The sequence below is a fragment of the Polyodon spathula genome, chromosome 3 (genome assembly GCF_017654505.1).
Source record: "Polyodon spathula isolate WHYD16114869_AA chromosome 3, ASM1765450v1, whole genome shotgun sequence".
Taxonomy (NCBI): Eukaryota; Metazoa; Chordata; class Actinopteri; order Acipenseriformes; family Polyodontidae; genus Polyodon; species Polyodon spathula.
The window spans coordinates 42,681,125-42,695,722 of record NC_054536.1 but is presented as its reverse complement, the minus strand read 5'-3'; positions in this window follow the sequence as shown (position 1 = coordinate 42,695,722).

Below are 14,598 nucleotides of genomic sequence, written 5' to 3'. Positions count from 1 at the left end.
ACTCGACTGCTAATCAACTGCACGTGAATTAATAAAGTGCAATTCCCCGTGCTCACATAGTATTACTTTTTATTTGCCCGTGAAATGCTGTGCAATCCTCTTGCCTAAATAAATATACATTTTTAAACACACGTGAGACACAGACCCGTTTATATCCTGTGTACCAATGCCTATACACCAACATTTAACACACCACATGCAACATATACAGAAAATACACACAGGGGCGGGTACTTTGTCACAGTTCCAAAAAACAAATACATAATGTGGTATTACAAGAGCCTGAGCTTAGCAATGTCTCTTCAGGTCTTAGATTAGACATAAAATACTTAGGTGTTATTTTTGACCGCGCTCTGTCATTTGAGAAAGATATTTGAAAAGTTATTAAAGTTTCCTACCATTGTTTACGAAATGTTGCAAAAATTACACACTTAATTTCCATATGTGATGCTGAGAGACTTACGCATGCATTCGTATCATCCAGAATTGATTACTGTAATGCACTCCTCTTTGGTATCCCAAAAAGTGTGCTATTTCGACCCAGACCCAGCCAAAACACAGCCACTAGGATCCTAACTAAAACTAGCAAAAGGGAACACAGTCCACTCATGTCCAGCAGGGTCCGATATAGTTAGTTTGGCTTCCAGAGCATGTCTCCATATGGCAGCCTGCTAGTTTGCCCTTTGTATGTGCTTCTTTAATGCAATTCTGCATGGTGGTAACTGGTTGCTCTGAAGATTTCTGCTGCAGAAGAGTTTGTACTGGCATTCATTAACATCATCTCCTGCTTTACCATACAAGGAACAGACAAAAGCCTCACAAGACTTTGGTAGCTCTTTTCTTTTATTACACTGCTGCCCAAGTTTGCTCATTGACTATCAATGTCCTGCATTGTTGACAATGGAATGCATTGGTTGTGGCACAGCCATTCGAGGCAGAGCTTCACACACAGACCGGCCCAAGTTCTTGCACATAGTTCCATCGGGTGCATATTCTTGTTCCTGTGTCTATTACAGTTGTTGCTGGAATGTTCTTCTGCAAAAAGCAAGCCAGGACTAGCACATCTGTGTCTGGAGTCTTGATCACTATAATGGTGTTTCCCTCATCACCTGCATGTTTGGCATGTAGAAACATACAAGTATCTGCCTCCTCAATGCCTGTATAGACTAATGCCTCTATAACCTGATGCCAAACCCTCCCATTGCTGGAATAACACTTATGGCAGTGTTTGCTAAGAACAATTCTATATAAAACTGTCAAACATAAGAAATAAAGAGAAATTATGTTCCATCTCTAACTCTGTTTTCGATCTCCTCAGCCAGATGGTGAAAGGCAATAGCAAACCCTTTACAGGTCTTGCTGATATTCTTTTTGTGTTGTGCTTTGACTGCATGTAGGGATTTCTTGTTGGTGTAATTACTATAGCAACTGTGGTGGTATAGAACTTCCATTATTACACAATCTTGATTTTCCAGTTCAACAATTACATGTCCATTGTTCCTTAATTTCCTTAATATTTTTCACATAACTACTGGTACTGCATTTGTAAAATAAATAAATAAATAAATCGGGAAACTGGGCCTATAAAAAAAAAATAAAGTTTCTAATAAACAATTCATTTAATATCTATAAAGTGTTAATAAACCATTTATATACCGTACTGACCATTATTATTATTATTATTATTATTATTATTATTATTATTATTATTGCATTTATGGAGCACTTTTTATACAAACGTATCGCAGAAGCACTGTACAGTAAAAAAGAACAAACTACAATACATTTTGTGTAGCATGTCACACAGACAACTGCCACAGTCAGACCATTTAAATAACAGCATACACATAATATACAAAAGCAGCCATTTTAAAGTTACATTAAAACCCACTAAGATAAGAAAGACATTTTATAAAAGTGTGTTTTTAGTCTTGACTTGAAAACTGTAACAGTCCCAGCTTCCCTAACAAACGAAGGTAGAGCATTCCATAATTTAGGAGCTCTACAAGAAAAAGCCTTACCTCCCATATTGCTTTTGTTGTCCCTGGGAATCCAGTGGCTCTCAAAAGCATTCACCCCCCTTGGACTTTTCCACATTGTATTGTGTTACAACATGGAATCAAAATGGATTTAATTAGGAGTTTTTGGGTGACAAGTGTTTTTATAATGGCAAATGTATATGTAACATTGTTTATAATATGTAATAATAATATGAATAATATATAATAATTACTATTTTATAGACAATTATAGTAGTCATTAGACAGATCATAGACATTGATTTGCTTCATTTAATTGTACTGGCTTGCTGGCTATATATATATAGGTCTGTTGGGTTGAAATTAATTGATTAGGTTTATCTAATTATTAGTGAAATGTTTAGTCACATTTCACTAATGAGAAGAATATTCTGTATAAAATAAGCAATGCTACATTGGTATTCTTTTGTCACATACCACGTCATTGCTTCACATCAGATGTAACAGAAAGAGACACTTCAATGCAAAGCTGGATTTTTATTTTATTTATTTTTTGATAAAAGTTTGGTGTATTAATACCAAAATAAGTTAAAAAAAAGTAAACGTCAAGAAATAATTTATATTTAAGCAGCATGATGAGTTAACGCGAGAATGTTGGTTTGATCTGCAATGACAGCATTCTACTGTCTGAAGCGCAGTAAGGGTAGGTCCAAAATAGATTGTTTTGCATCTAAACTGACAATTATTCAACTTGGCAACAGGCAGAAATGGAATCTAAACATATTAAGGAATAAAATGATACCAAAAAACTTTAGTTTGACGATGAGTGCAGTCAACTCAAAAACTAAGGGCTTTCTGAATTTTGGCTCATGAAGTATAAGCTGACCTACTACTGTTCTGTTGCTTCCGAAGTCCTGGTCCAGTGACTCCAGGCCAATTCGATGGTCCAGGCTGAGCAATCGCCTTCACAGGCCACTTAAAAGGCTCTGTGGTAGTAGTTCCCGCAGAGCAGACACTTTCCTCCTGAATGTAAACAAATACTCTCTCACCCAGCGCCTGCCTGTACAGCAAGGGCCTTGCAGCAGCCCCGAGCTGTAGCGCAGCCACTTTTTGAGCTCTGCGCAACATCCCCAGGCATGCCCCCCAGCCAATCTGGACAATTCGATCATCTTAGCTCAGGACGAGCCTTCCGCTCAGCTGGCTGCTTAGCAATTAGTCTCTGGTTGAGCGCCGCAGCTGATTTCTCACAGGCACACACACTTGAGCATGAACCAGCAACCCAGCTCCCTGCCACATCCTCCTCTTCAGAACGGCACCACCAGTCCGTTCAATAACTCCGGCTGGTCCCTCGTCGGTTTGGGGGGTCAGCAGGTGGGTTGCAGTCATCCCTAGCATCACCTCCAAAGGAACCGGGTATAGGAGACCCAACATGCGTGGACAGGGCGACAGGAGCTCAGGCTGGTGACCGGGCAGCTGCAGCTCCCGGCAGAGGTGAAAACCTCAGCGACAGCGTAGTGACGTCTGGTTCACCAGAGGGAGTGAAACAGGAGTCTAGGTGAACAACTGTGGCTGCTGATGCTGCGACCTGGGACCCAGGCCCAGCAATGGGAAGTCCAGACACCAAGGTCGAGTGTCTGCGAGCATCGGTCAAGGGCTCTACCCACAGGTGCTGGACTGTTGCCCAGGGGTGGTGGTTGGGGCTTTGATGGTGGCAGTCTCCTGCTCACTGGCGATCAGGACAGTAGCTCCTCTTTTAGCCCTCCGCACAGCAGCTCCTCCTTTATGGGACAGTAGCTGCTCTTCTCTTGGACGTCAGCTCCTTCATTTGGACAGCAACTCTTCCATCAGCTCTCCGGACGGCAGCCACTCCTTTGGCCGAGGAAGGCAGCCGTTGCCTCTCCACACATCTCGTCCACGTCTCCAGTTGCTCCCTCAGCAACGCATCCTGTGACATCTGGTTAGCTGGTTCTGCCTGTGCATCCTGGCAGCCAACTGCTCTGTGCCTATCCTGCCTTGACTCAGCAGGACCAGCGACGGCCACTTCTGACACCATATGTAGGGTGACGTGTTACATGTGTGGGTAGTCGCTGGAAAATACTGACAGACACAGAGCATTGGTGTTTATGCACCGCTCAGATTTAATTTTAACACGGAGCCAACGCTAGGGTACCAGCAATGGTCACATTTAATAAAGAAATAAAAACAAAAACAAAAGCTACAAGACCCTGCATATGAAGCAAAGTACCAGGTATGATTTTCACCTTAGTCATTGTCTATGGGGTTATGTACATTTGTAGTCAACTGATGATCAAATGTGATGATCATGAACAGCAATTAACTTTGATGGGTTTTGATGAATGCTATAAAATACATTACTTTTGTGATCTTTTAAGAATCAAAAGCAAATAAATAAATGATGTGGTAAATGGTTTATAGTATATGTGCAGTCATACAAAATGTGTGCCAGTGTATATATATAAATAAATTAATTATAGATTGTAACAGACGTATTACATGAGTGGTTAGTCACTGGAAAATACTGACAGACACAGAGCATTGGTGTTGATACACCGCTCAGGCTCACAGATTTAATTTCAACATTTCGACACTAGGGTACCAGCAATGGTAGACTTAGTGTCACATTTATTAAAGAAATAAAAACAAAAACAAAAAGCTAAAAATAAAAGTTTGCCACACAAAATGACAAGTGCTAGTCTCACTAAAAGGAATGTCCCACTCCAGGAATCTACTACTCTACGGTAACCCTCTCTATTCTGTTTTGGGATCCACATCCCCTAAGCTAGCCTACTATTATTTTATTGTTTCTGAATTCCCGGCCTCCCAGCAACTCCGGGCCATTCGGATGGTCCAGGCTGAACAATCGCCTTTACAGGCCCCATCTTGCAGTTAAAGGGGTCCGTGGCAGTAGTTCCCGCAGTGTGGACTCTTCTCTCCTGGATGTAAACAAACACTCTCTCACTCAACGCCCAAGCTGTAGTGTCCCCAGGCACGCCACCCAGCCAATCCGGACCTCCCGATCAGCTTAGCTCAGGGCGATTCTTCCGCTCAGCTGGTTGTTTAGTAACGTGTCTCTGGCTGTGCACTGCAGCTGATTTCTCACAGGCACACACACTTGTGCAGGAACCTGCGATCCGGCACCCTGTCACATAGATAAACTACTAAAACTAGTAAATCAAATATATAAAGTCATGCACATGGGTTTTGTCTATAACTTGAATCAATCATAAAATCCAGTAGTACCAAAAATATCTTAATTATAATATAAAGCGGCATTTGTATAATTTTATAACAAAATTCCTTTTTACATTACTGAGCACTAAGGATACAGAAAAACAGCTCGTGCATAAAACTATAATAAAATGTATGTCTTTAATGTATGTATTCCCATATAAATAAATAAATAAATAAATAACCAAATAAACAAATAAACAAATAAATAAAGGCTTGTGATAACGGTAAAGGTTTAGTGCTGTACTGTTTAATTTTTTTTAATTTATTTATGTATTTATTTTTTATACAGGTTCTTAACTCGCAATCTACATTAAGAAATAAATAAATAAATAAATACAAATAGCTTCATTGGCATTTCTAGTAAAATGTTATTTAAAAAGACCAAAAACAGATATCCTTTTGCCTCTTGTTTACATTTTTGTTTTGCTTCCCTGTACTAAAGCAGCACTTGTAGGGTATTCATACCAATCTGCTGCTGCAGGTAATAGCAGGATGATAGCTGTTTAGTGAGAGGAAGCTTGTGCTTGCAGGTAAAACTGCCTTAGTTTAGGCATATATACATATACAGGCAAGATAACAATGTCTGGTGTCTGATAAAGCACAGCAAAGCTAAATTATGCAAGAATATAGTCAAACTCTCCAAGAACCAAGCCTCAGATATTTTCATGTTGAATGGAACACTGAATTTTAAATATTTTTACACTAACACTTTATTTTGTTTTGGTTATACACAGCTTTACATCTAATTAAACTATTTATTCAAGAACTACTTAAATGGCTCTGACAGTGCTTACATCTAAACAAACAATAACATGCCCTTGTTCAGAAAGCTCATTAAATATACTGAAATTGAATTTCTGTAATCTCATTGACTAAACAAAACAGCATTTAAAAGGAGTCCGTAAGTAACCCTTATGTTGGAGAGTTTATACAAATGTGTGAAGTTCCTTTCTAATATCTCATACCTTCCTGTGTGGTATGGACTGATTGCAGATAGTCTGTGAAATGAATCTGAGCTACAGCACAAGAAGTGATGTTGTGGCCTTAAAGAGCAGACGCTTTTACTACTGGTATGTTGTCTTTGAAATAGCTGAATAACCTAAAGTATATAATTAAGGCTTCTAGTTTTCGGGTTTTATTTTTGATCAGGTGATGTCCTTTTAAACATATTTTGAGCCGATTCGCTGTCTTAATCAAACACTAATTACCAAAGGAAGTTGTTTCTTTTTACCCGCATATCTTGATTGAGTTAACAAACGACATTCATGGATCTCACCTGATTCTATTTGAACCTACATTTCGTTCTGGCATTAATCGCTGAATTCAGCTTATTAATTTCCTTTGTGTTAGTTTCTAGTAGTGCGTCGTTAATTTAAACAATCTGGTATTCAGTTAAGGCTTAACAACCATTAATTAAAGTTTAAAAAGGAGGGAGAGAGAAGGAAAATAAAAACCGAAAACTAGAAGTCTATATATATATATATATATATATATATATATATATATAGATATATATATATATATATATATATATATATATATATATATAACACAACATAGAACCAAATGATCTTCAACAGAAAAAAAGGGGACAGGTGATGAAACTGTTATTGCTCATAACAGGAAAGAAAATTGATTTAAACTGTACATTAGTGGGGTGTCCTGCTGTGTACTTGCAGAGAATGAGACAGACACCATGCTAAGTTGAACTGTATACAAGTTTACTGGGAATACGGACAAACATAAAATCAGACATGTTGTTGGTTCGGTATCAGTAATGTAGAATTACTCCGTGGAGCGGGAGTGTTATACCTCCTACGGCTACATGCAAAATGTGGAGCTGGACTCCAGAGTGGACATGTGAACACTACAATTGGCAAATTTTTAATCTGCTTCACTTTCACTCTGTTCTCAAAAGGCAATGCAAACTGCACTTAATCTTCCAGTTGAATTGTATTAAACTCAGTTCTCCGTCAGCAAATTTCAGATGAATATCCACACCATTAAAAAAAAAAATAAATAAATCTTGGTTTGTAATAGCAATAATGCTTGCATTCTCAATACTTTTGTGACACATTAATAAATCACTTGTCTCTCTCTGGCTATACACTGTAACTATTATAAGTATTTCTTGCCTGGCCAGTACATTCTTTTTTACCTATATTTCATTATTACTTAAATAGGTAGTGTTAAACTCACCATCTTAACTTAGTAAGCAAATAGCACCCTAAACAATTGACCAAAGGATTTTGCTGGTTAGGTTACTATCTCAGTCCTTACTGTATATCAGGTATCAATTAGGTTAACTCAGTAGCATATAAGTAAAATGCCAACTGGGCAATTCATCAAATCTTTTAATTATAATGCATTATAATAACCATTATTATAATTGCAGTGGTTGTACTTGAATTTGATTTAGACACCGTTTTATACTACGTTATCTGCATTACCTGTCAGGTGAAATTGCTCAAAGTTATTTTAATCCTCAGTGTTAAGACCAATGAAATGTAAAATCCAAACCCTTCTGAGAAGCATCGAAGAATGATTTAATGAAGGCCCGATTAAAGTGGTTTTAGTAAACAAAACGGTTCAAAACCTGACTGGCTGTGTACTTCTAATCGCTATATACGTCTCAAAGCATATTTTTCAAAGAAAAAAAAGATTTTGTACTACAATAGGTTAAAGAAAACCCTTCTCGCAAGGTTTACGTTCCAGTAGTCCGGTTGCACTTTCTTGGTCAGCTGTCCTGGAGAGTGAAATTGTTCCTACCCCTTAAATTCATTTTTCCTACAGTTAGCCAAACAGTTGCTTCCCAAAATGACTGACATTATTTGCAGCCAGTAACATGCTTTGACCTTGAAAAACATTGCTGACTTCAATGACCTAGGAAGTGGCCAAAGGTTTTCCATCACCCTATACAGTACAATTAACTAATTTTGCTACATGAAGTCAAATGAAACCTTCTGAATAATGTTAAGGTAACATATTGAATTGCATACCACTTTGCAGTTTTCCATATACTTAACAAAAAGCTGACTAATGTAAAAATGTGACATTTCAAAATCTTACATGAAATACAGCACTATTATTATGGCTTCTGGTAAACTTTTGCTATATCCTTTTGTAGTTTATTTCATTACATGTTAAATAAAAGATTTAAAATTACGTCCAGATAACTTATACATTTATTTATTTATTATTTTTTAAAATCAATCCTAAAATTCTAGGTAATGCAGTCGTGCAGACATAGTTTAGGTCTGAACAAAGGTTCTAGTTTAAAGTCGATTTTACAACCAGCTCAAAAAGGGGGTAAAATCCCACCAATATGCATGAAAACGTTTGTGTGGTCGACTTGGCAGGCTCAACAAACCCTGTAGCATTTGGTTGAATACTTTTTAAGACAGAGTGGTGGAAAAAAACAGCATTTTTTTTTTTTTTAAATGATTAAGATGCTTTTTATACACCTGTATTGCAAAAAGTATAGCAAATTAAGAAACCACACTTGGCATACACATAGTCCCAGAGGTGTAGATGTGCAACAGGGTATTGATAATTGTTGGGGGGTCCTAGTTTTACAGAAATTGAACCCCAAAGAAAATGGTCAGAGGGATTTGCAACCACTCCATTGCACAGAATTGAGAGACATGGAATATATAGTTCAGCACACATGGGTCACATCTGTGTTTCTTTCTGGATTAAAACTGGTAATCAGTGAGAATGTTTTTTCTGTGTGTGCCTTCAACACCGGGGAAATTAATATGTTTTTAATTTAGGAAACACAACTTTCATTCCCCCCCCCCCCCTCACTTTTGTTGTTATAGTCAGGCGTTCAATTATACCGTTCCATTCCACAAACAAGTTTATGTTGCTGTCAGTATTAAAACTGTTAACTTCTCTGTGCTTTTAAATAATAAAACGTTTAAAATGAAAGTGACTCTGTGTATAGTGTTACTTATTACACAATTAAGATTCAACTGAAGTGGTGGGGACACAAGCTCTCGCATGTAGCTAGTACAGCATTGCAAGCAGTGACACGGTTACAGTACAGATTTCTTTCTTTTAGAGGTAGGTACTGAGGTCTACATTTAGCAAAGTGAATAACAAAATGTTGGTTGAAAACAAGACAAATGATAACATGCTCCTGTTTACAGTTTTTAAAAGAATATTGGAAAATGAAAATTACTTTTAAAGACATGAATGCATTTTATACATTTATTCCTACCAACAATTACTTATTTGGAATCTCACTTGTGCTGAGTTAAAAAATAAACATACCGCTCCATATCACCAGACTAATATAGCACATTTTAAAATTCAAACATGTTATTCATTATCCCCCATATTGTTTATTAAAATGATATGATATTGCAATTAATACAGCTACATTGAAACTCTGGCAATTGTGTTCCACAAAGGGAAAAACCATCAGCCATGGTTACTTTGCTATTTAGTGTCTCAAGTTGCATTTTCACCACTACATTATGTGGCAGGTGTGGTTGTTTGAATTTTCCATGATGCCATCTGCAAAACAATGGAAATTCAATGGCAAAAACGTTAAAAGTTACATTAAGGTTTGGTTGCAAAAGTTCTAAAGTTTAAGATAGCCACATAAACCTTAACTCTGCACCCAGGTGTATGTTTCCCGTCACACATGACATCACTAAGCACATGACAAATTCTCCCCAAAGACTGGCCATACAGACATAACACTCGGAAATTATAGTCCTTGTGATTGCTAATGCTGTTACTGAACATGTCCACTGTGTCTACAGAATAGAATTGCTGTTTGGACCTGAATTGGACCTCGTCTCCTATTCCTCCTTCTCTCCAAATAAACTCCCTGTTTAAAGGCCCCTACACACCAGATGCGATGTGACAAGAGAAAGTGTGCAGCGATGTGACAAAAAATTAATAGAACCTATACTTTTGATAAGTATCTTTCACAACACAGGTGACATAGGTGATGCAAAATAAAATGTCTGAAATTAAGAAAATAGATTTTCAGATATTTACTGATTAATCTTATGATTTACCAAAGCATATTAGTAAATGCAGGTATATCAAAGAATGTAGTTATTTATTCCTGCATAGAAATGGTCAATTAACAAAACAATCATTAATGTAAAATATTTATTTCTGAATACACATCTTCCATAAACAAAATAATCATTAATGAACTTACAGTAATGCACAATTAAACAATTCAGCATGGTACTGAACAATATTGTGATAAATTTGCGCATAAAACAATTCACTAAACACCAAGGATAGAAGGAGCCCACTTGAAGACCCCAGAGAAGTACCCTACTCAGCTCAGTCTAGACAGTTGTCTTGCTGATGCGCTAGAGAGGCCGCACTGTGGTTGATCCCCGGAGCTAGCACTGCAGCTGTGTATGTGCTGATGCCCCAGGGAGGCAAAACAGGCTGATCCCTGGAGCCGGCATTACACTTCAGCCATCAACACCAGGCAGAAGGAAAGAAACACAGATGGATCATATGAGTTTACAGCAAAAAAAAAAGCTGTCTTAGTTGGTGCTTATCTTGGCAAGAGCCGAGTCCAATATCAGCATGAAGTTTTAACACCTACTCTCATGTAATGGAAATCCTGAATTGTTGTGATTTCTGTTAATAGTGCAGCTGGCAGCGAGGGAAAGACCTTCTGACAGCCTGGATGAAGAGCTTAACAATCTCAACTCTACAGGACAATCAAAATCAATTACCTGATCAGAATTATATTCCCACCTGCAATAAGCCATTTATTAAAAAAGTAGGTGAGCCGAGTGCCAGATCCAAAAAGATAAATGCTGGGAAAGTAAGTATTCATTACAATAAAATATGCATTGTGGTAATCAACAAACAAAAAGAAAGAATAGAAACATTGGGAAATGATAACAATTGTAGTGCAATGGAGAAAGTCAAGGGGATAGCATAAACACTTAGAAGAATATGAATTAAATTAACAATTTGTTTCAAATATAAACCACATCCAATAATTACAGAAATAAATCAGTTCAATTGACCAAACAAATAAAAACAGACCATTTAAGTCCTTAATTGCCAAGAAATAAATTAAAAAACAAAGTGTCCCCTGAACTAAACTGTCCATGCACAGGGCATAATAAAGAAAATACACAAATAAACTGAGGCTTCTGTGTTGAGACGTTCATTGAACCCCACTGTTTCAAACACAACATAAATTAAAATAAGCTATCTGTAATGAGGTGCTAGTTGAACCCCAATAAAACAAAAAACCTATTTGTCCAGAAGTGCACATAGAAAATCCAGAGGATTACAGAAAAACCACATCTCACCTAGAGTTCAGTAAACTGTACAGCAGCAAAGCCACCTGAGTTTAGAAAAATCCTTCCAACAAACCATTTCCAAATGGAAAGGTAGCTCAGAGAAATTATCCTTTTAAATCCCAGGGTAAAGCTTGGTGAGACAATGGCCAGTAATCCACAGCCTGGATATAACAACTTAAATCTCTACTAATTTGCTAAGTGAGTTTCAAACTCAGCTAAAAAAAGTTAATTGTAGATTTATTTATTTATTTATTTATTTATTTATTATTTTATTTTAATGTGAAGTATTTTTTTTTAATTATGTATTCTGCTTAGACATACATAGATAAAATGAAATAAAATAAAATAAAAAAAAAGTGTTATTCTATGACCCCAAGGACATTGCAATACTTCCTGAAAGGTGTGTTGAAAAATATTGATGTTTGGGCAGATTACAAGACATTGTTTAACTTGAGTGATTTCAGTGACGTAATACACATTTATTCTCAGAGTCTTTATAGCAATAATGGACACTACTCTTTATTTTCTCAAAATTTTTTTTATAAATAATAGTTATTCATTCCATTATTAGCTGAAGTAAGAATGTACCTGATAACTTTAGTTAATTAAATGTTTTCCTCCAAAATTCACAAAAAAAAGTTGATAAATGAAATTTTCTGCGGTAGTTTAAATATTGTTATATTATCTTTGCATACAGTACACTAGCTATGGTTTATTTCGATCCTGAGATTAGTTTAAATCATCTGATTTATGAAGCTATAGAGCCATAAGGTTTGTAGTAAAAACACAAAACAAATGTTAAGTTAACTAGAAACAGACAATCAATTTCTCTAAAAAAGAAAAAAAAAAAAATTCATTACAGACAAGACAAAATGAGAACTGTTCAAGACCCATTGTATTGCATATGATAAATATCTGCATGCTATTTTCTTAATTGTGGAAAAATATTATAAATTTAATTTTAAAAGATGAAAAAGATCAAAAACATACCAGATTTGAACGGGCTCTTCCGTATTTTCAAAGTGGAAGTTGTTTAGGCATGTGCGAGCAAGCGCAGTGCGCTGCGTGCCACTTTTTATCCACCTGAAAATAACACTACAACGGTAAATGCTCGAAGTAAAGTATTATCATGTTTATTTTGTAAAGACATTCGGTCACTAGCCAAAGCCACTAGGTTATTATTGAGATTTACCAGTAAATGTCCGAAGTAAAGCATTATCATGCTTATTTCTAACATTTACCGCTTTGCTTGGTAAATGTTGACATTTACCAGTACATTTTAAGATTTGCTAATATTCTGACTTTTACTGTAACATATACATAAATAGCTCTACATTGCACTGTTTAATAAATTTATCATTTTATTTGTTTCAAATTTGTAATAATTTATTCTCTCCTTCATTTCTCTGTATCAAAAAGAGAACATGGTAAGGAACAAAAGGAGGAGTGCCCCATCTCTTTAACATGCACAGGGGTAGAGATATGAGCGATTATAGGGCTAGGAGATTGCTCAGCAGAGGCTTTCTTGGATACGCCTTCCAAGGACCTTCACTGCTAACATTATTTACAGAGCAGTTCATTGAGGATTGTTTTGTCTCCTCTAGTTGACCATGTGATTGTTCTGTGTGGTTGATCATGTGATCAAATATTCAACTTGAAGAGCTCTACTGAGCATGCTGAGAACCCCAAATTTCTAATCCTTGTCTCAAAAAAGGATTCATAATTAGTTCACCAAACCAGTGAAAGGCACTATTCTGGGCCAGTCCCTTTTGTACCCTGAACATTTCAGACCAAAATTACAATAAATCCACACATCTGAGTGGTACGAAATGGGCCACGTCAAGAGGTCTAACCCATGTGACTAAACATATAATATCTTGTGAAAATCCATTAAATGGATTCGATGTTATTAAAGAACCAAAATTGGGATTTAATATTAAAGTGCCTATTCAACCCTAACATGATGTGCTGGAGAAATAGCGTAGACGCACGGCTTGCATACTAATGAGCCACTTCAAGTCAATATGCATCACTACATTCTACATTCCATCACAAAATTCCATGATAAACTTCCATTTTATTTAATTTTTATAAAACTACTGCAACATTGCATGTTCCACCCATTTTATTTACTATATCTGGGGATGAAACGCCAGAGAACTGGTACAGCACCAACATTCCCAGTGAAAACAGTATCGTAGCCCACCTGAAAAAAAGAAAACAAAAGTAAACACTTTCACTGGACATCGCAGTCGGATTGGTATGCAAGGTCTGGTTTGATCTTTTGCTTAGCCTGGCACGACATGGGCCGAGGGTGTCCGCCAACTGACAAAAACATCTTTTGAGATTCGAAAGTATGGAAATGGACTTGACTCTGTGTGTCTCTCATATAACAAGGACACAAAAAAGACCATAAAAAACTGATTAATACTGACATTGAAAACATACAGGTCGGTACAGAGTTTTAAAAAATATTTGTCAAAATACCCTCTGAATGCAACAGCCTATTAGCTGCACCTATTCAGAGCACATCAGCAAATCCTCAAGACTGAGCCTTACTGGTACTCCTGTTAACCGATGGAATTACATTTCGTTGGTGAAAGGATGCCTAAACTAAGCAACAGAGCCAGTCGCCACAACGTTATACAAACCACTGTTTGAGAAATACAGCGGTGAACCTACTTTCAGAAGCCAGGCTGCATCAAGAGAAAAAATGTCTGTAACCGAACAAAGATCTGAAAAACAGTTTGCTAGGCTGGACTCCAGTGTTGCAAATTAGAAAAAAGTTAAGAGTTAACTACTCAACTCGCTTCAAAATCTGGTTTCAGTCTTTGTCACAGCTGCTACAATTCCTTCCTCAGTTTCATTGAAACTCCGCCCAGACCATCCATATCATAGCTTGTGCTCTGCCCACTACTTTTGAGATGCCACTTTCAATGCAGAACTTCAAAATAAATGGCAGTCTGCAGTTTATTTTTAACAAGTGCATCTTGTAAATTCTTATATACTTAAATACAAATTAATGTCCTTTGGGACTATATAACATTGCAGATGAATAAACAACA